Source organism: Macaca mulatta, chromosome 17 (genome assembly GCF_049350105.2).
Source record: "Macaca mulatta isolate MMU2019108-1 chromosome 17, T2T-MMU8v2.0, whole genome shotgun sequence".
Lineage (NCBI taxonomy): Eukaryota > Metazoa > Chordata > Mammalia > Primates > Cercopithecidae > Macaca > Macaca mulatta.
Genome location: NC_133422.1, coordinates 107,617,919 through 107,637,677, shown reverse-complemented (window position 1 = coordinate 107,637,677; position 19,759 = coordinate 107,617,919). Strand labels below are relative to the sequence as shown.

The window sequence follows — 19,759 nt, the reverse complement described above, 5'->3', positions numbered from 1 at the left end:
CGGGGGTACGGATGGGGGCAGAGGTCTTGCTATGGTGCCGCTGGACCCCTGCCAGGAGGACAGGGTCCTCTCTCTCACGGAGCACACGGACCTCCGGAGTCCCTGCCCCTGCAGTCCTGGGAGCCTGCGGCTGGGGCTGGAGTTGGCCTCTCGGAGCCACCCAACCAGAGAGGCCCATGAGAGAGGAACTCAGGGGTCCAGCAGAGGCTGACAGAGCGGCCTCTTTGTCCTGCTGGTGGCCTCCGCTCATGCCTGGGGCGTCCTCCCTGGAGCTGGGGGAGGTCAGGGGCCCCCAGGTCTGTGCGGCTGCCCCTGCCACTCCAGGCACAGCGGCGCGGCCCTCCCTCTTTACCTATTTGGGATTTGAGGCAATGAGTGGCAAGAATGTGATGACAGACACGGGAGGTAAAAATATGTTCACTGGCTGTTCCCTTTAGAAATAAGAAGCGGTGGGACTTGTGTTGCTATTTTTAAATAGACCAGAGAGTGCACCGGAGAAGGCATTGAGTGGTTTTATTTTAAGTGGTGGAAAAAATGATGAGAATCTCCTCCAGATGACAGCTCTGGAAGCGTCGTGCCTGAACCCCTCTCTCAGTCTGGCGGGCACAGTCTGTGAGCGGCCAGGAGGCCACCTGCTCGGCAGGCCCGTCCTCTCCGTGTGCCAGATACAGCCCAGCATGACACTGCCCTCAGCTCGAAAACACCACAGTTACTCTGTGTGCAGGAAAAAAAGACCAGTGACTTCATGGGGAGTTGAGAGTGGTCTGTACGTTCATACTAAGCCGAGACAGGGCAGGTTAGAAGATAGGGTGTGGAAGTATTCACACTGCAGAGATGACCATCATTTCCGCATGGCTAAGGCCCACACCCTCCCAGGGTGAAATAACTACAGCAGAAGAACGGTGCACTAACCACCCCCACGGGCATTTTAAATAAAACCCAAAGAAAGAAAGAGGCCAGGTGCAGTGGCTCACGCCTGTAATCCCAGCACTTTGGGAGGCCGAGGCGGGCAGATCACAAGGTCAGGAGATGGAGACCATCCTGGCTAACACAGTGAGACCCCATCTCTGCTAAAAATACAAAAAATTAGCTGGGCCTGGTGGCAGGTGCCTCTAGTCCCAGCTACTCAGGAGGCTGAGGCAGGAGAATGGCGTGAACCTGGGAGGCGGAGCTTGCAGAGAGCCGAGGTAGCGCCACTCACTCCAGCCTGGGCAACAGAGCCAGACTCCGTCTTAAAAAAAAAAAAAAAGAAAGAAAAGAAAGAAAACAGGATATTTATTTTAGCTTCTTAGTTAACATGGTTAATTTTGTGTATTTGAGCGATTCGTTGACTGCCTCCTCCCTGCAGTTTTTTACGGTTCCTCTGGTTGTTGACAGGCTTGCTGTGAGCCACACGTCTGTGGGTGCAAGTGACAGGAGCTGGGCAGGTGGCGGTGCACTCCAGCGGCAGGAAGGTCCTGAGATGGCTACGAGAATGTGGTCATGCTCAGGACACTCGCTCAGGGAGGGTCATTGTCTAGGATTTTACAAGCTCAGCACCACTTCCTTATTCCGTTATCAGGGTATCTCTGCTGTTGGAGTTATGTTCTTTCGGTTATGTATTAGGTTATAGCTATTTATTAAATTTTTTCTTGTTCATATTCTTCTTTGTATATAAACAATGCTAAAATGGGTTAGTCAGAAAAAATTACTAAATGTCATTTGTTGTATTCTCTCTGTATTTTTACTAACATCATTCAGCTGGAAATAATTTCAAAAAGAAATAAAATACCTTTCCCATTACAAATCTCTTCCTTGCATTATTGAAGCAGCTGCATAAATGAGGTAGGACTCAGGCCTGGGGCGAGGGGCAGACCCCCATTGGGTGAATGTGGCCAGCCTGGGGCAGTGACCCAGGCAGGAGAGAGGGTCTGGAGCAGGGCCCCAAGTGGGAGAGGAACCCCTTAGGGTGTGCTTAGAGAAACAAGGCCATGCGCTCCCCAGACCCTCCCTCCGTCCAGTCAAGACTGTGCCGGCCTCGCCCCGGAGCAAGACCTGGGGAACTGGACTTCGGCCAGTGCACTTGGGCCAGGGTGGGGCCAAAGGGTTGGAGTGTCCTCCCGGACGTGGAGGGAGACTGGACAGAAGGGAGGGAGGGAGTATGGGTGCAATGGGCCCAGCAGGTCTGTGAGACACCCTCCTCTCTCCAGCAACTCCGCAACTCTGTGTGCAGGAGAACTTTGTCAGTGACTTTTCATGAGGGTTTAACAGCGGGTGGTTTAAGCTCACGCCAGACCTAGCCGGAAATGCCTGCATTCTGAACCGCTGCTGTGCCGGTGGGTGGTGCGAGTTCTTGGTATCTGGGGAGGAGGAAAGCTCGTTCCACTGAAACGAGCCGACGCCTCGTGTCTGAGAGCACTGGCCTGGCCGCCGAGGCTTTGGGATGGTGCAGGCACCTCTTGTCCTGAAAGAAAACCCCTGTCAATTAAGGTATGACGCAGGCTTTCGTTAGAACTTCTATTTTTAAGGCCGGGCGCGGTGGCTCAAGCCTGTAATCCCAGCACTTTGGGAGGCCGAGACGGGCGGATCACGAGGTCAGGAGATCGAGACCATCCTGGCGAACACGGTGAAACCCCGTCTCTACTAAAAAATACAAAAAACTAGCCGGGCGAGGCGGCGGGCGCCTGTAGTCCCAGCTACTCGGGAGGCTGAGGCAGGAGAATGGCGTAAACCCGGGGGGCGGAGCTTGCAGTGAGCTGAGATCCGGCCACTGCACTCCAGCCCGGGCGACAGAGCCAGACTCCGTCTCAAAAAAAAAAAAAAAAAAAAAAAAAAAAAAAACTTCTATTTTAAAAGTGCTTATTGAGGGCGTCTGTGCGACTGGTGTACATAGAAGTGTGATCAAACCCTGTTCTTGGGATATTGTTATAAGCTTGGGGTAGTCAAAAGTTTCCCTAAACAGGAGAAAAAGCCCCAACCACAACAGGAAGTGCCTGTACATTTGTCTGTTTGAGCTTCGGTGCATTTGCTGAATATTTATGGCCGCCATGGATTTTTGACAGGAATGGATGTCACGTAGCCCCCCGAAGCCCAGGACTGAGCAGCTGAGCGGTGCTCGCCATTTCTCTGACAGCGAGAGGACTGGCCTGGCTCAGGTCCACAACCCCAGGTGGTGCCTGGGAAGCCACTGGAAGGCACAGGAGCCTATTAGAAAACCCATTTGTGCATACCCCAAACTCGTGAAAGTGCTGAGGCATCTTCTCCTAGAAGAACAAAGGAGGCCAAACAGAGAATGAAGGAAGCAACGCCTACAGTGGTCCATTTCCAAGACAGAATGCCTTGAATCGGCTTAGGTCGGTAAACTACGGAAGAAACAGGATGTCCTAGCCAGTGCCTGCTTGTTGGCCTCCCCTTCTCCCTCCCTTCCCCCTGACCCTTAGGTGCTCTCACCCGAACTAAAGAAGTTTAGTCTAAGATGAAAGTTTACCAGCCTGCAAAATAGCTGGCTTTGTTCTTATCAGCCTGCCCAGCTACTTAGGTCGTAAGTCAAATGCTTAAAGAGCCCCTGAGCTGACTGGGATTGCAATGCATTGTGGGCTGCAACAAAATGCAGCAGGACAACCCTAAAGAAAACACCTACAGCCCCCGCCCGACAACCAACAGATCATGTCCCAGACGACTGTGACCTCAGAGTACTCAGCCTGGGAGGAACCGGGGCAGGGACCTGTGCACGGGGGGATGAATTCCTTGTTGAAACTGCGCTGGGTGTGGCTGCCCATTAGACACCGGATCCTGCAAGACCATCATTAAAAGTCTCACTCTCGGCCAGGCGCGGTGGCTCACGTTTGTAATCCCTGCACTTTGGGAAGCCGAGGCGAGCGGATCATGAAGTCAGGAGTTCGAACCAGCCTGGCCAACATAGTGAAACCCCGTCTCTACTAAAAATACAAAATATTAGCCGGGCGTGGTGGCGGGCACCTGTAATCCCAGCTACTCGGGAGGCTGAGGCAGGAGAATCGCTTGAACCTGGGAGGTGAAGGTTGCAGTGAGCTAAGATCGTACCATTGCACTCCAGCCTGGGCAACAGTGCAAGACTCCATTAAAAAAAAAAAGAGAGATTAGTTAAATAAAGTATGGTGTCTTATTCGGTGAAATAAGCAGTCATTTAAAATTAGCTGAGGAAGAACTTTGTGAAATGGAAAATATTGTACCATTTAATATTTAAAATCCGATATAAGGCCGGGCGCAGTGGCTCATGCTTGTAATTCCAGCACTTTGGGAGGCCAAGGAGGGTGGATCACCTGAGGTCAGGAGTTCAAGACCAGCCCAGCCAACATGGTGAAACCCCATCTCTACTAAAAATACAAAAATTAGCTGGACCTGGTGGGCTCCTGTAATCCCAGCTACTCAGGAGGCTGAGGCAGGAGAACCTACCCAGGAGGCACAGGTTGCAGTGAGCTGAGATGGCGCCATGGCACTCCAACCTGGGCAACAAGAGTGAAACTCCACCTCAAAAAGTAAAACAAAAAAATCTAATATAAAATAGTAGATCCAAATACGTAAATACCTATGAAGGGGGCAAAGGAAGAGAAGTGCAAAGAAAGGTGAGCAGTGGTTATCCACGTACACGATGTGTAGGTACGTTTTCCCGTCGTTATCTGCTTTCTGCGTTAATTTAAATGCATTTGCATAACTTTCAGGGTCAGAAAATAAAGGCCTATGTGTGACCCTGGGGGACTGGATGGAGGCCCAGTGCCCCTGTCGCCAGCTAGGTGGCTTTGCCCGCGTCGCCAGGCTTCTCCAGGGCTCGGCTTCCCGCCTCTTCGTTGGGGACCGCACAGGTCACTGGGGGAGGCTCCGCGGGCGGCAGGTCTCTGGGAGGGGTTGTCACCGTCGGTGCGCAGGGGAGCGGCAGGTCCCTCCTGCACCTGCAGGGACAGGCCTCTCGGCTGCACCGTCCCGCGCCCGCCTCCCTGGCGCCCTCCTCGTCGGACGCCTCCTGCCCGGGCCCGCCAGGGGGCGCTGCCGGCCTCCGGGACGGCGGCCGCTGCGAGAGGAAGCCCCGGCTGCTGCCACATCCCGACGCTGTCGGGAGTCACCGGGGCGGCGCGCAGGCTCCCAGCCCCCTAAGGTAGGGCTGCCTTCCCCGGAGCCGGGGACACAGGCGCACGCGCGGGGACCTCGGCGCTGGCCTCCGGGCTGCTGAGCCCCTCCCTGGTGTGGAGCGGGGGTGGTGACCTCCTTGTGAATTAAGGGAGGGGCGGCCTTGGCATCGGGACCTGGAACCCGGAGAGGCCGCCAGGCTTCCAGTCGTGGCCTTGCCACCGGAGGTCACGTGGTGTTTCCAGATTTCCTTAGTGTGTGCGTGGGTGGGTCCCTGTGGTGTGTAGGGCCATGGCTACTTGGTGTGTGTTCACACGCTTGTGTGCATGAGTGAATGTATATGTGTGGGTCCCTGTGTTGTGGAGGGCTGTGTCTGGGCAGGCTGTGTGCACACGTGTATGCATGAGAATGTGTGCGTGCATGGGTCCCTGAGTTGTGTAGGACCGTGTCTGCTTGGTGTGTGTGCACACGCGTGTGTGCATGAGTGTGTATGTGTGGGTCCCTGTGTTGTGGAGGACTGTGTCTGGGTGGTGCGTGTGTGCATGAGTGTGTGTATGTGTGTGTCCCTGTGTTGTGGAGGGCTGTGTCTGGGTACTGTGTGTGTGCATGAGTGTGTGTATGTGTGGGTCCCTGTGTTGTGGAGGGCTGTGTCTGGGTGGTGTGTGTGCACACGTGTGTGCATGACAGTGAGTGTGTGCATGCGTGGGTCCCTGTGTTGTGTAAGGCTGTGTCTGGGCAGGTTGTGTGTGCATCACAGTGCATGTGTGATGTGCACTGGGGCACTTGTCTGGGTAGTAGAGGTGGAGGCCTGTGTGTCCATGTGTGCACCTGTATGTGCAGGTGCGTGTACCACAGTCTTCTCTTCCCTAAAATAGTAATACTGGGACCTACCTTATGGGGCTGTTGTGACTGTGTGTGGCACTCCATGTGGGGTGGCACAGCAGTGCCCGTGTCGCTGTCACAGGGTGGCCCAACCAGGCGCTGATCCGGCCGCTCTGCCAGTCGGGCTGACTGCATGTCCTCTCCATAGAGAGGAGAAGCCTGCTGGCATCAGGTCCGGGCTCCTGAGTCCCTGAGCCAACCGACTGATGGTCCCTGTCCCCACCCTGCTCCTGCCCCCACACCTGAAGGGCTCATTGTGTGCATTTGCTCTGCTCCACGGGGATGTAAAACCCACCCTTTCCCTGTTCTCCTATCTGTGAGAAGGACATGGTGCCAGGGATCCTTTTTCTTTTCTTTTTTTGAGACCGAGCTTCACTCTTATTGCCCAGGCTGGAGTGCAATGGCGTGATCTCGGCTCACCGCAACCTCCGCCTCCCGGGTTCAAGCAATTCTCCTGCCTTTACCTCCCGAGTAGCTGGGATTATAGGCATGCGCCACCACACCTGGCTAATCTTTTTTTTTTTTTTTTGGCTGGTCTCAAACTCCTGACCTCAGGTGATCTGCTGGCCTCAGCCTCCCAAAGTTCGGGGATTGCAGGCATGACACACCACGCCTGGTCCTTTTTTTTTTTTTTTTTTAAGAGTCAGGGTTTCACGTTATCGCCCAGGCTGGAGTGCAGTGGTGCAATCATGGCTCATGGCAGCCTCAACCTCCTGGGCTCAAGCAATTCTCCCACCTCAGCCTCCTGAGTAGCTGGGACCACAGATATGCACTCATTTTTGTATTTTTTGTAGAGACAGGGTCTTGCTATGTTGTCCAGGCTGGTCTTGAACTCCTGGGCTCAAGCAATCCTCCTATCTTGGCCTCCCAAAGTGCTAAGATTACAGGCGTGACCCACGGCCCCCAGCAAGGGATATTTATGGAGGTCCCTGGGCAGTTCAGGTAAAGAGGATCGCACTGTCTGGCACGGAGGCTCATGCCTGTAATCCGAGCACTATGGGAGGCTAAGGCAGGAGGCTAAGGCAGGAGGATGAGTTAAGCCCAGGAGGTTGAGGCTGCAGTGAGCCAAGATTGCAACACTGAACTCCAGTCTGGGCAACAGAGCAAGACCATGTGTTAAAAAAAAGAAAAGAAAAAAAAAGGCCAGGCACGGTGGCTCACACCTGTAATCCCAGCACTTTGGAAGGCTGAGGCAGGTGGATCGCTTGAGCTCAAAAGTTCAAGACCAGACTGGCCAACATGGCAAAACCCCGTCTCTACAAAAAATACAAAAAATTAGCTGGGCGTGGTGGCAGGCACCTGTGGTCCCAGCTACTTGGGAGACTGAGACAGGACAATCGCTTGAACCCAGGAGGCAAAGCTGAAATCATGCCACTACACACCAGCCTAGGCAACAGAGTGAGTGAGACTTCAACAGGATTAATGAGAAGAGTCTGTTTTTAAAACACACCTTCTGGCCGGGCCCGGTGGCTCAAGCCTGTAATCCCAGCACTTTGGGAGGCCGAGACGGGCGGATCACGAGGTCAGGAGATCGAGACCATCCTGGCTAACACAGTGAAACCCCGTCTCTACTAAAAAATACAAAAAAACTAGCCGGGCGAGGTGGCGTGCGCCTGTAGTCCCAGCTACTCGGGAGGCTGAGGCAGGAGAATGGCGTGAACCCAGGAGGCGGAGCTTGCAGTGAGCCAAGATCACGCCACTGCACTCCAGCCTGGGCGGCAGAGCGAGACTCTGTCTCAAAAAAAAAGAAAAAAAAAAAACACACCTTCTTCTAGGGCTTTGATAGAAGGAGGTTAAAGTGCTTTGTTTTTGCGTCCTCTGAGAGGGTGGCTGCTCCCGGGGCGTACAGCCCCCACCGTTTCCCCCTCTGATGCACAGAGAGAAGTTTCTTCTTAGCAGACCTTGGCCCACCAAGCCAGAAACGTGTCCAATAAAGCTCAAAGAGGAAAGAGAGTCAACCAAACTCACTTTTGGAGCACCTCCCACGGTAGAGAGGTTACGCAGGCTACAAAATTGTGTGAAAGCCTCCCTGCCCTGCGACTTCGGTGAACCTTGAGGACACCATGTGAGTGGAATTAGCCAGACACAAAAGGACAAATTCTGTAGGATCCCACTTACGTAAGAGTGACAAGAAGGGAGAGGCTGAGGTGCAAATTATGATTTAAAGAGTTGACTTGAGCCAAGGTGAGGACAGCTGCCTGCAAGACTCAAACCCAAGTAGCCTTGGATATGCCCCATGAGATCTTTGTTACAATCAGGATTTTAAAGGCAAAAGAGGAAACAGGGAGTGGCTGATACAAAATTGTGTTTCAGGAATTCTTGTTGGTTTACAGAAATAACATTGATTAGTGAAGGGCTGTGCACCCTTATGCTGCAGGGTGTGGGTTGTGTGTGGGGGATGGCATTGTTAGCTTAATTCACAGCTAGCAAGTTCCAAGACATCAACACACAGCTCAAGGTATTGGAGGGTGATGACTGCGGTTGTTACCAGACAGCGGTCCTGATCCAGACCCCCAGAGAGCATTCTTGGATCTCGCGCAAGAAAGAATTCAGAGCGAGTCCACAGAATAAAGCAAAACCAAGGTTATTAAGAAAATAAAGAAATAAAGAACAGTTACTCTATAGGCCGAGCAGCCCTGAGGGCCGCTGGTGGCCCCTTTTTATGGTTATTTCTTGATGATATGCTAAACAAGGGGTGGATTAAACATGCCTCTCCTTTTTAGACCATATAGGGTAACTTCCTGACGCTGCCATGGCATCTGTTAATGGTCATGGCGCTGGTGGGAGTGCAGCAGTGCGGACGGCCAGAGGTCACTCTTCTCGCCATTTTGGTTTTAGTGGGTTTGGCTGGCTTCTTTCCTGAAACCTGTCTTACCAGCAAGGTCTTTACGATCTGTGTCTTGTGCCAACCTCCTATCTCATCCTGTGATTTAGAATGTCTAACCTCCTGGGAATGCCGTCCAGTAGGTCTCAGCCTCATTTCACCCAGCTCCTACTCAAGATGGAGTTACGCTGGTTCAAACACACCTGACGCTTCCTCCTTCCCTTTTATAAGAGAACCCTTCATCCTAAGAGTTGCAAGGGATAAAGATCCATCTTCTGTAACTTTTTCAGGCTGAATAGGGGCGATGATATTCCTGCCTAACTATTAGGGTCTCTTGTGTTCAGGGTAGAGAGGCGCTCAGTCAGAAGGCATCAGTGTGGTGAGGGCTCTTCATAACCCTTGAGTTCCAACAAAAGGTGATATCTGGGCAATTAATAAGTGTTCAGTTTAAGAAAACATTGAGCAAGTTTATTTTGCATACCTACACAGAGTACAACAGCAATATATTCCACAATAGTAAAGCAAAATAAGTAAAATTATTCCAAGTAAACTAAATTAGAAGGCTTTCCATGAACTGGGCAACTATTGGAACCAAGATGATATGAGGTTGCTAGCCAATTCCAATGTGCCCAGAATTAGAATATTGATTCAGATTTTTACATTACCCATCCCTCTTATTTCTTCTGAGCAGCAGTCAGAGTTCACAGGTTGGTTCACAGGAATAAGAAAGGTTAGCCTAAATTGCAGAGACGAATCTAAAAAAAATCGATGATACTAGAATTTAAAAACAATGTTTCAACAATGTATCGGGAGGTTGAGGCAGGAGAATGGCATGAACCCAGGAGGCGGAGCTTACAGTGAGCCGAGATCTTGCCACTGCACTCCAGCCTGGGCTACAGAGGGAGACTCTGTCTCAAAAACAAACAAACAAACAAACAAAAAACAAAGAAACAATGTACCATAGTTTTTGAAACATAATATTTGTCTCTCCAGTTTCCCATTTTTACTAAAGACAAATCATGTAAGACTGATTTACTTTATTATACTTGGCCTGGCCTGATTATTTGTATAAAGTACAGCAAGAATATTTTTCACAAAGTCTCTTTTTAAATTGGCTTTGAGGGAACTCTGTTCCATAGAAGGAATCTTAGAGAAGATTTTTTTAGAGCCGAGCCCTGACATGGGTTTGTACCCTCAAATACCTAGGAGTTGAGTAAATTTCTCTCCTCTCCAGTTTCCAAGATAACTTGTGGCTCTTGGGCCTGTTAGAAAGTGACATCTTTTTTTTTTTTTTTTTTTTTTTTTGAATCAGAGTCTTGCTCTGTCACCCAGGCTGGAGTGCAGTGGCGCAATCTCTGCTCACTGCAACCTCTGCCTCCCGGGTTCTTGCCATTCTCCTACCTCAGCTTCCTTAGTAGCTGGGACTACAGGTGCCCACCACCACACCTGGCTAATTTTTTATATTTTTAGTAGAGATGGGGTTTCACCACGTTAGCCAGGATAGTCTCGATCTCCTGACCTCGTGATCCACCTGCCCTGACCTCTCAAAGTGCTGGGATTATAGGCGTGAGGCACCACGCCTGGCAGAAAGTGACATTCTTTACTTACCACAGGTCAGGAACCCTGTATAGGGACTGTGGAGACAAGGTATCAGGTCAGTTTTCCCAAGGGGCTTTATCGGCTCTGTAAGTCATGTTTAATTTCTTAAAGGAAAACACATAATTCCAGTCAAAGCCTTGGTAAAATAAACATTTTTTCCAGTTGTGTCCTGTTGCAAAAGAAAACAGATTATTGGCCAGGCGCAGTGGCTCACATCTGTAATCCCAGTACTTTGGGAGGCGGAGGTGGGCAGATCACCTGAGGTCAAGAGTTCGAGACCAGCCTGGCCAGCATGGTGAAACCTCATTTCTACTACAAATACAAAAATTAGCCAGGTGTAGTGGCAGACACCTGTAATCCCAGGTACTTGGGAGGCTGAGGCAGGAGAATCACTTGAACCTGGGAGGCAGAGGTTGCAGTGAGCCAAGATTGCACCACTGCACTCCAGCCTGGGTGACAGAAAAAGACTCTGTCTCAAAAAAAAAAAAAAAAAAAAAGAAAAAGAAAAACAGATTCTTATTGCACTTCTTCAAATAGCTATATTGCCATACATTAAGAACACTCACAACTAGTTTCCAAATTTTGGAGAAATTAGGTAGAGAGAAACAAATATGCTCCAAATTTTGTTCATACAAGTATACTTTACTCAATTATTAAAAGCTGTAACTACTAGCTCAAAAGTTTCCTTGATTCTGAAAAACAGAACAAAGGATCAGCAATATTTTAAGCAAAAAGTTAAAAAGATTACTTCTGGTTTCTATTAGTTTAGTCCATGTAGTTAACTTCTGTTTGCTATTCATGGACATTTCAGCTCTCCATAAGAATTCTGAAAGTTTTTTCCTCTATTCTGATGTCACAATCACCAAAGTTATCAGAAACCTGCACTCAAGAACATCTGTCAAAGTCCTGTAGCTGATTATAAACCGCCTTCTAAAGAGGACCAAAACAAGACAACTATTGTTTGTGGATGACAAAACATCTTAGGACAGCCATCATTAAAACCACAATTGATAAGGAAATTTGATTACTTCTGTGGCATACAAAATTTTACATAACAATTATATCTATTAATAACATACATTAAGTGTTATGAGAATTATAGTAGTTTTAAAAGTAATTTTGGAACACATACCAATAACACATTTATATATAAAAATACAGCCCAAAGAAAACCAAACACCATTTTATATTTGACAGTGCTTCCTGTAGGATTCTTTTTTTTTTTTTTTTTTTTGAGACGGAGTCTCGCTCTGTCGCCCAGGCTGGAGTGAGTGGCGCGATCTCGGCTCACTGCACGCTCCGCCTCCCGGGCTTACGCCATTCTCCTGCCTCAGCCTCCCGAGTAGCTGGGACCACAGGCGCCCACCACCTCGCCCGGCTAGTTTTTTGTATTTTTTAGTAGAGACGGGGTTTCACCGTGTTCGCCAGGATGGTTTCGATCTCCTGACCTCGTGATCCGCCCGTCTCGGCCTCCCAAAGTGCTGGGATTACAGGCTTGAGCCACCGCACCCGGCCTTTGTAGGATTCTTGTACCCAATAAGCCAAATGTCATTGTTGCATTAGTGCCCCCAGCCTAATCTAGAATCTAATGCTCCCATGTAGGTAAATTGAAGAATTTTCAAAAGTCAAAGAAGCAGTTTATGACCTTAAAGCATTTAGCAAGCTTAATATCTGACCTGCATGATTTAGACCAAATGTTTACATTTTTGAAGATATTTTTATTTTACCAATAATCTTTAAAACTGCCTTTATTTCCTAAAGATTGCTTAAGTTACATGAACTAAAAGGCATTACACTTTTAAATTTTCTGATAAAATTTCTGATTTAAGCTCTTACTGTTATTAAACCAATTAATCAAAGCTCTTTCATATACAAACGTCAGGCTCATAACACATATAAACACAGACAGAAGATAAAGGACTCATTCCCTAAGCCAGGAATTGTACCCTGAACCGAGGCCACCACTGTGAAAAGAGAAAGCACAACCACATGGTTACGAGGTGAAGCTCCCAAGGACACACAAGACAGGAAGGAAATCTCATCCAGTTTTTTTCAGGGACTTACAGCAAAGTTCATAACTGACCAGTTTGCTGGTCCATCTTGAACAAACCTAAGAATAACTGGTGTTCCTAAGGAATAAGAGAAATCTAAAAGTTTGGAAAACATATTTGGTGGAATAATCGAGGAAAATTCGCCGGCCTTGCTAGAGACCTAGACATCCAAACACAAGAAGCTCAAAGAACACCTGAGAAATTCATTGCAAAAAGGTCATTGCCTAGGTACATTGTTATCAGGTTATCTAAAGTTAAGATGAAGAAAAGAATCTTAAGAGCTGTGAGACAAAAGCACCAGGTAACGGTAACCTATAAAGGAAAACCTATCAGATTAACAGCAGATTTCTCAGCATCTAGCTATTTATCTTACTTCTGTTTCTTTCCAACTTTTTGCTTTCTCTCTCTTTTTTCCGGTCTTATAAACTAGGGAAAGGGGGAGGTAGGGGAGAAGCCAGGAAGGACAGCAGGAGAATTGGTGGTCTCATTCTATATTTTTCCCCTTTGAGAATTTTCACTTTTTAGTGGGAGTTTTCACTCTCATCCTCACTTTCTGAGTCTCTTCGTGAGATAGAGCGACATGTAATACACATGTGCTGAAGTTTTATGCTGAACCAAAGTAGCAACAAAACCTTTTATCATTTGAAAAAGCAAGGGTAATACACAGGGGAGCAGCAAGCAAGTTCCTATTACTAGCAATACACCTACAATGAGGGTTTTAAATCCTCCTGTAGCTGGAAACCATTTTCCAAATAAAGACCGAGGATCAAACTCGTGCCAAACCTGTACAGGCACATGTGCCAACTTTGTCATGTCCTTGACTATGTTTTCGACCACCTGTCCTTGATCATCTATTTGTAGGTAGCAATTGGTTAAGTTAAATTTTCCACAGACTCCTCCTTCAGCTGCCAGCAAGTAGTCCAAGGCCAGTCTATTCTCATAGATAGCATTTCTCATTTGGATTTCCTGCCGAGCTAAAACAGTCAAAGCTCTGACAGTTTCATTAGTAATTATTTCTAAGACGGCCTGCAGCCGTACAATCTGATTGAGCATGTAAATGGGGGTTCAGTGTCCCCATGAGCGGTCTTGTGCCCATGTGGCAGGCCCATAATACTGTATAATCCTTTCAGAAGGTCACTCATTATCTTTCCAGTTTCCTGTAACTATGCTTCTCTTTTCTCGGGAGGCGTAGACAGGGAAACCTAGGAGCTCACTCATTTTTACGGGTAATAAGAAAAAGGACGGCTTAATAGTGCCAGTAACACAACTACCTACCCATTTATTAGGTCACCGAATGTAGGCTCTGTGCCCACATATCCAGTATAGTCCAGCGGGAGCCGTCCAGTCCTGATAAGATTCTGGATGAGCCCAGGCAGTTTTTAATTTAGAAAATTTACTAAATGGGTTCTTTTCAGTGTGATTTAGGCCCCACCAAGTAATTGTCTTTGTTGTGCCGTTGTATAACTTCTGTCCTATACAATTAAGCTTTCCTACAGGGATGATGAAGTCTTTTCCTTCTCTAGCTAGACAGTGTTGTCCAATAATTGAGGTTTTTAGGATCCAGAAGTTGCTAGCTTGGGCCTTCTGAACTGGAATTACATCAGGAGCTGGATCAGTGGGCACCAACTCTTGGGCTTCCCAAGGCCATCGATCTCCGTTAGTGGTTCCCCCGCATACATAACAGGAAGCAACATTAAGGGAATGAGCTACATTTTCTGCTAATTGGAGAAACAAATTTTTTGTCTTTTTCGGAAGTTCTGGTGCTGGCAGATTCGTAAAAGGTTTGAAACACTGTTTTGGGAGAGCGCTTGTGGACCTCCCTTCAGACTAAAATGGCAACTTGGGGGTTTAACCCTGTCCCATCGATCCCCAGGATTACACGTTCTCCCTTTTTCCAACGGGGATCTAGGGGATGGGTGATTATGAGTTCCGGTGGGTTACAGTGACCGGCAGCATAGGAGGGGTGGCGGGGGTCTAGGGGATGGATGATTATGAGTTCCGGGGGATTACAGTGACCGGCAGCACAGGAGGGTTGATGGGGATCTAGGGGTTGGTGATTATGAGTTATGGTGGGTTACAGTGACCGGCAGCACAGGGGGGGTTGGCGGGGGTCTAGGGGATGGGTGATTATTAGATCTGGTGGGTTACAGTGACCGGCAGCACAGGAGGGTTGGCGGGGGTCTAGGGGATGGGTGATTATTAGATCTGGTGGGTTACAGTGACCAGCAGCACAGGAGGGTTGACGGGGATCTAGGGGATGGGTGAGCAGCATAGGAGGGGTGGCGGGGATCTAGGGGATGGATGATGATGAGGTCTGGTGGGTTACAGTGACCGGCAGCACAGGAGGGTTGGCGGGGATCTAGGGGATGGGTGATTATGAGTTCTGGGGGGTTACAGTGACCGGCTGCACAGGAGGGTTTGTGGGGATCTAGGGGTTGGTGATTATGAGTTCTGGGGGGTTACAGTGACCGGCTGCACAGGAGGGTTTGTGGGGATCTAGGGGTTGGTGATTATGAGGTCCAGTGGGTTACAGTGACCGGCTGCACAGGAGGGGTTGGCGGGGGTCTAGGGGTTGGTGATTATGAGTTCCGGGGGGTTACAGTGACCGGCTGCACAGGAGGGTTTGTGGGGATCTAGGGGTTGGTGATTATGAGGTCCAGTGGGTTACAGTGACCGGCTGCACAGGAGGGGTTGGCGGGGGTCTAGGGGTTGGTGATTATGAGTTCTGGGGGGTTACAGTGACCGGCTGCACAGGAGGGTTTGTGGGGATCTAGGGGTTGGTGATTATGAGGTCCAGTGGGTTACAGTGACCGGCAGCACAGGAGGGAGGAGGGGTTGGCTTCCCGCTTCTGAAGACAAACCGGGTCCTTTTTGTTCTTTTTCCAAGTAGCCCAAATAACACATGGCCAAAAGGCACAATTTTCACAAACCCCTGACTCATGACAAACATATTTATTTTCTACTCTGTAGCTCCTTTCACAGTTAACAGAACCACATCCTGTTCCTAGCTTGTTACTATTAATGGCTGAACAAGCGTTAAATCTTAAAGCTACTTGTTTGGGGATTCCTTTTCCTTCTGTTCTAGTTATTATTTTACTTGTATCACCTAGGAAACGGCCAGTTCTTAATCTTATTTCGAAAACGGTGGTTGCAGGGGGCTCAGATGGGTTGTAACACACATCAGGTTGGTCATTTCCCGGGCTACATACCTTGTACTGAGTGGCATTATACAAACAAGTTTCTTTTAACATTCCCACACATTCATAATAACTATAGAACAGAAAGATTGTTTTAATTTGCTGTCCTACCTCAGTGACCTGATGAACACACTGGGAACAGTCCCCATTTTGAGTAAGGTCAGTTGAAGCCCTTACTGTATAAGTCCAAAGTTGAAGAAAAATGAATCCCACGATGAGATTCCTCATGCTTCGGCCGTGCGTGGACCAGTCAGCTTCCAGGTGTGACTGGAGCAGGGCTTGTCGTCTTCCTCAGAGTCACTCTACAAGGATAGTCCGGGCTTGGTCTTGCCTCCCAGGTTTCAGGAGCTGCAGGTTTTACACGGCTGTGGGGGATCCAGGCTGGGATTCCCTCTACCTTCACAGCGGTGGGAGTGGTCAGGACGACAGTCTGGGGTGCTTTCCACCATGGGCACAAAGAGGCTGTGTTCCAGTCCTTGATCCACACTCGATCACCTGGGGAGAAAGGGTGAACTGGGGAGAATAAGCTAACAGGGCATCTCTCACTTACCCAGGCTGAGATTCTTTGTGTAATTTTTCCTGAAGCCTGTAGCTGTCGCTGTAACTCAATTTCACTCAACTTTTGGGGAGTGTCTGGAAGTCCCCGCAATATAGGAGGGGACCTATAATATAATATTTCATAAGGAGAATGTCCTGTTCTTTTAGAAGGGGTACATCTAATTTTAAATAATACCATAGGGAGAGCCTGTATCCATTTTAATCCTGCTTCCTGACATACTTTCCCTAAACTATTTTTGATAGTCTGGTTCATCCACTCCATCTTTCCGGAACTCTGAGGCCAGTAGGCGGCATACAATTTCCATGTGATCCCCAATACCTTTGTCGTCTTCTGTACCCAGTCAGCCACAAACGCCGGCCCGTTATCTGAGCCGATCCGTAAAGGCAGTCCAAATCTAGGAATAAGATCTCGAAGAAGCACACGGGTTACTCAGTTCGTGTTGGATAAGCCTCCACCCACCCAGAGTAGGTACACACAAGAACTAGTAGATACTTGTTACCGCCACACTTTGGCATCTCTGTGAAGTCCACCTGGAGATCTTCAAAGGGGGCTGCTCCATAAGCCTGTATTCCGGGCGGAACGGCTGGACCTTGCCTCGCATTGTGCTGTCGGCAGGTAACACACCACTGCGTCACCGTTTTGGCAAGGGCTGACAAACGCGAGATGTAGAAATACCAGCCTAACAACTTTTCAAGTGACTCCTGACCTAGATGGGTGGTTTCATGCACAGCCAGTACAACAGCGGCTTCCTGCAGCTGTGACACAGCTACTCTCCCATCTGGTAACCGAATCCATCCTTCCTCCATCTCTTGTCCTCTCTCTCTGCCTGGAGAAAGTCCTTTTCTTCTTTAGAATAAGTAGGTACAAGATCAGGTGCTTGAGGGAGCAGGGGGCTGTGACTGATGCCCGGAAGGGGGCAGATGCTGCTTTTTGAGCTTCTGAGTCAGTGCAGGAATTTCCCAAACCCAAGATGGAAGCTCGCTCGTGTCCTCTGCAATGCATAACTGCCACCTTGTGGGGTTTCCATACTGCTTCTAATAATTGCAAGATTTCTCGTTGAGACTTTATGTCCTTTCCCCCAGAGTTCAATAGGCCCTTTTCTTTATATGATGCTCCATGCACTTGAAGGGTTAAAAAGTCATACCAAGAGTCAGTGTAAATGTTTACAGTCTTACCTTCACTGAGTTCTAAGGCCTGAATTAAAGCAATGAGTTCAGCTTTCTGGGCTGAAGTGCCCTGGGGCAACGATCTGGCTTCAAGAACAGTGTCCAGGGTTACCACTGCATACCCTGCACGTCTCTCTCCTCGTGCGTTGATGAAGCTGCTCCCATCCACATATAGCTCCCACTCTACTGTTGCCCAAAGCTGGTCCCGGAGGTCAGGTCTGCTGGAGTAAACTGAGTCCAACACAGTCATGCTCGACAGGGCTCTCTGATACTAGGAGCAAGGTGGTGGGGTTCAGGATGTTACAAACTTCAGTGGTTATACGGGGATTTTCACAGAGCAAACTTTGGTACTTGGTGAGTCTAGCATTCATTAGCCAGTGATGTCCTTTAGTATTCATTAAAGTCACCACAGCATGGGGGGCCTTTATGTTCAGGTTTTGCCCAAGAGTCAGCTTGTCTGCTTCTTGTACTAGCAGAGCAGTTGCTGCCAAGGCCCTCAAACACCGGGGCCATCCTTTAGAAACCCCGTCTAGTTGTTCAGAGAGGTAGGCCACCGGCCTCGGCCAGGCCCCACAGTTTGGGTTAAAACTCCAACTGCCATCTTTTCTCTCTCTGACACATACAATGTAAAAGGCTTTGTCAGATCGGGTAGCCCCAGGGCTGGGGTTGACAGAAGTTTTTTCTTTAACTCATGAAAGGCTCGCTGTTGTTGGGATCCCCATTCAAAAGGTTCCAGGTCCCCCCCTTTGTGACCTTGTGCAAAGGCTTGGCTAATACTGCAAAGTCTGGGATCCACAGTCTGCAAAACCCCACAGCTCCTAAGTATTCTCTCACCTGCCTTCTGCTCTTAGGCGCCGGTAGATTGCAAATGACCTGCTTTCTTTCTGATCCCAGGCTGCGTCCCCTGTCGGATAGTAAATCCCAAGTAACGTACCCACTGTCAGCAGATCTGAGCTTTTTTCTTGGACACTTTATACCCACAATCCTCCAGATGTCGGAGTAGGGCATCGGTTCCCGTGGTGCACCCGACTGCCGTGGGGTGTCCCAGCAGAAGGTCATCGACGTACTGGAGCAACACGCAGCCTAGGACTCTGGTGGGAAACTTCTGGAGGTCTCGAGCCAATGCCTCCCCGAAGATGGTTGGGGAGTTCTTGAACCCTTGGGGAAGCCAGGTCTAAGTGTACTGAGTAGTGACACCTGACTCCAGATCTTCCCACTGAAAGGCAAAGAGCTTCTGGCTCTCAGGGGCTAATCTGATGCTAAAGAAAGTGTCTTTCAGGTCCAAGCAGGTGAACCAGGTGTCCTCAGCTGGCAGCAACCCCAACAATGTGTACGGGTTAGGTACTGTTGGATGTAAAGTCACTGTAGCTTGATTGACCAGGCGCAAATCCTGTGCCGGCCTGTAGTCCTTGGTCCCTGGCTTGGGAACCGGCAGGAGGGGAGTGTTCCATGGAGACTGACAAGGAACTATAATTCCAAAGGTTCTTTGGCGCTTGAGATGGACCTGGCTACCTTCAAGAGCTTCTCTGGGGACCTGGTTTTTGCCTGACCAGCTGGGCCCCAGGCTTAACTTCTAGAAGTGCAGGGGCTTGGTTGGTGGCCAACCCTGGAGGGTTGCCTTCTGCCCACACTCTTGGCCACCGCTGAGCCAGAGCTGGTCTTATCTCTTGGCCTGGCTCAGTTAGGAAAAGTCTCCATTCCTCCTCTCGGGGGACCATAAGGGTCATCATGACTCATGTCCCAGGTAACTTTAGCAGCAAAGAGCCGTGCTCTGTAAAAGAGATAGTGTCAACTTGCTAAGCAAGTCCCTTCCCAACAAGGGCAAGAGACAGTCAAGCATGTGTAAAAACTGACGAATCACGTTACGTCCTCCTGCAGTACAAGTCCGAGGCAAGCAGAAAGCTTGCTTTGCTGAAACCTCCGACTATGTCAATGGTCTTTTTGGATAAGGGGGTGACTGGGGCGGTTACTACAGAATGTTCAGCACCGGTATCTACAAGAAAATCGATGTCTTCACCCCCAACTGTCATCCGGACCGTAGGCTCTTTGGGGGCACTTGAGCCCGGTCCCCCTCAGTCCAACAACCCTTCTGCCAGGTTGAGCAGGGCCCCTTCCTCCTTGTCTGGGGCCTCCTGCTCTGAGTCTCCTTGTTTTCCTTTTAGCTGAGGGCATTTGTTCTTCAATATGCTATTTCTTTACAATAAGCACATTGGTTACACTGCAGACTCTGACAGCCAGGCTGAATTTCTTTCCTGGGCGCCCCCTTCCCTTGCCTCTTTGGGGGGACCCCTCTGGTTGCTGCAGCTAGCAGGTCAGCATTTTGCCGGGCCTGACGTTCACTCTCTGCGGTTTTCCTTACGGCAAACTGCATCCCTGTTTACAAACACCTGGTGAGCTAT

At 49.3% G+C, this 19,759-nt stretch overlaps 2 long non-coding RNA genes across 2 annotated transcripts; one reads left to right on the top strand and one right to left on the bottom strand.

Moving 5' to 3' along the window:
* The first annotated feature begins 2,121 nt into the window (after nt 1–2,121).
* Nucleotides 2,122–4,123, top strand: LOC114673589 (uncharacterized). Its single transcript, XR_003724356.2, has 2 exons — nt 2,122–2,469; nt 3,042–4,123. It is a non-coding gene; the product is annotated as an uncharacterized LOC114673589 (long non-coding RNA).
* An 11,248-nt stretch (nt 4,124–15,371) lies between these two features.
* LOC144336203 (uncharacterized) lies at nt 15,372–16,913 on the bottom strand. The gene is made up of 3 exons (XR_013407785.1): nt 16,687–16,913; nt 16,513–16,601; nt 15,372–16,130 (listed from the first exon to the last, which is right to left on the bottom strand). It is a non-coding gene; the product is annotated as an uncharacterized LOC144336203 (long non-coding RNA).
* Nucleotides 16,914–19,759: the final 2,846 nt, after the last annotated feature.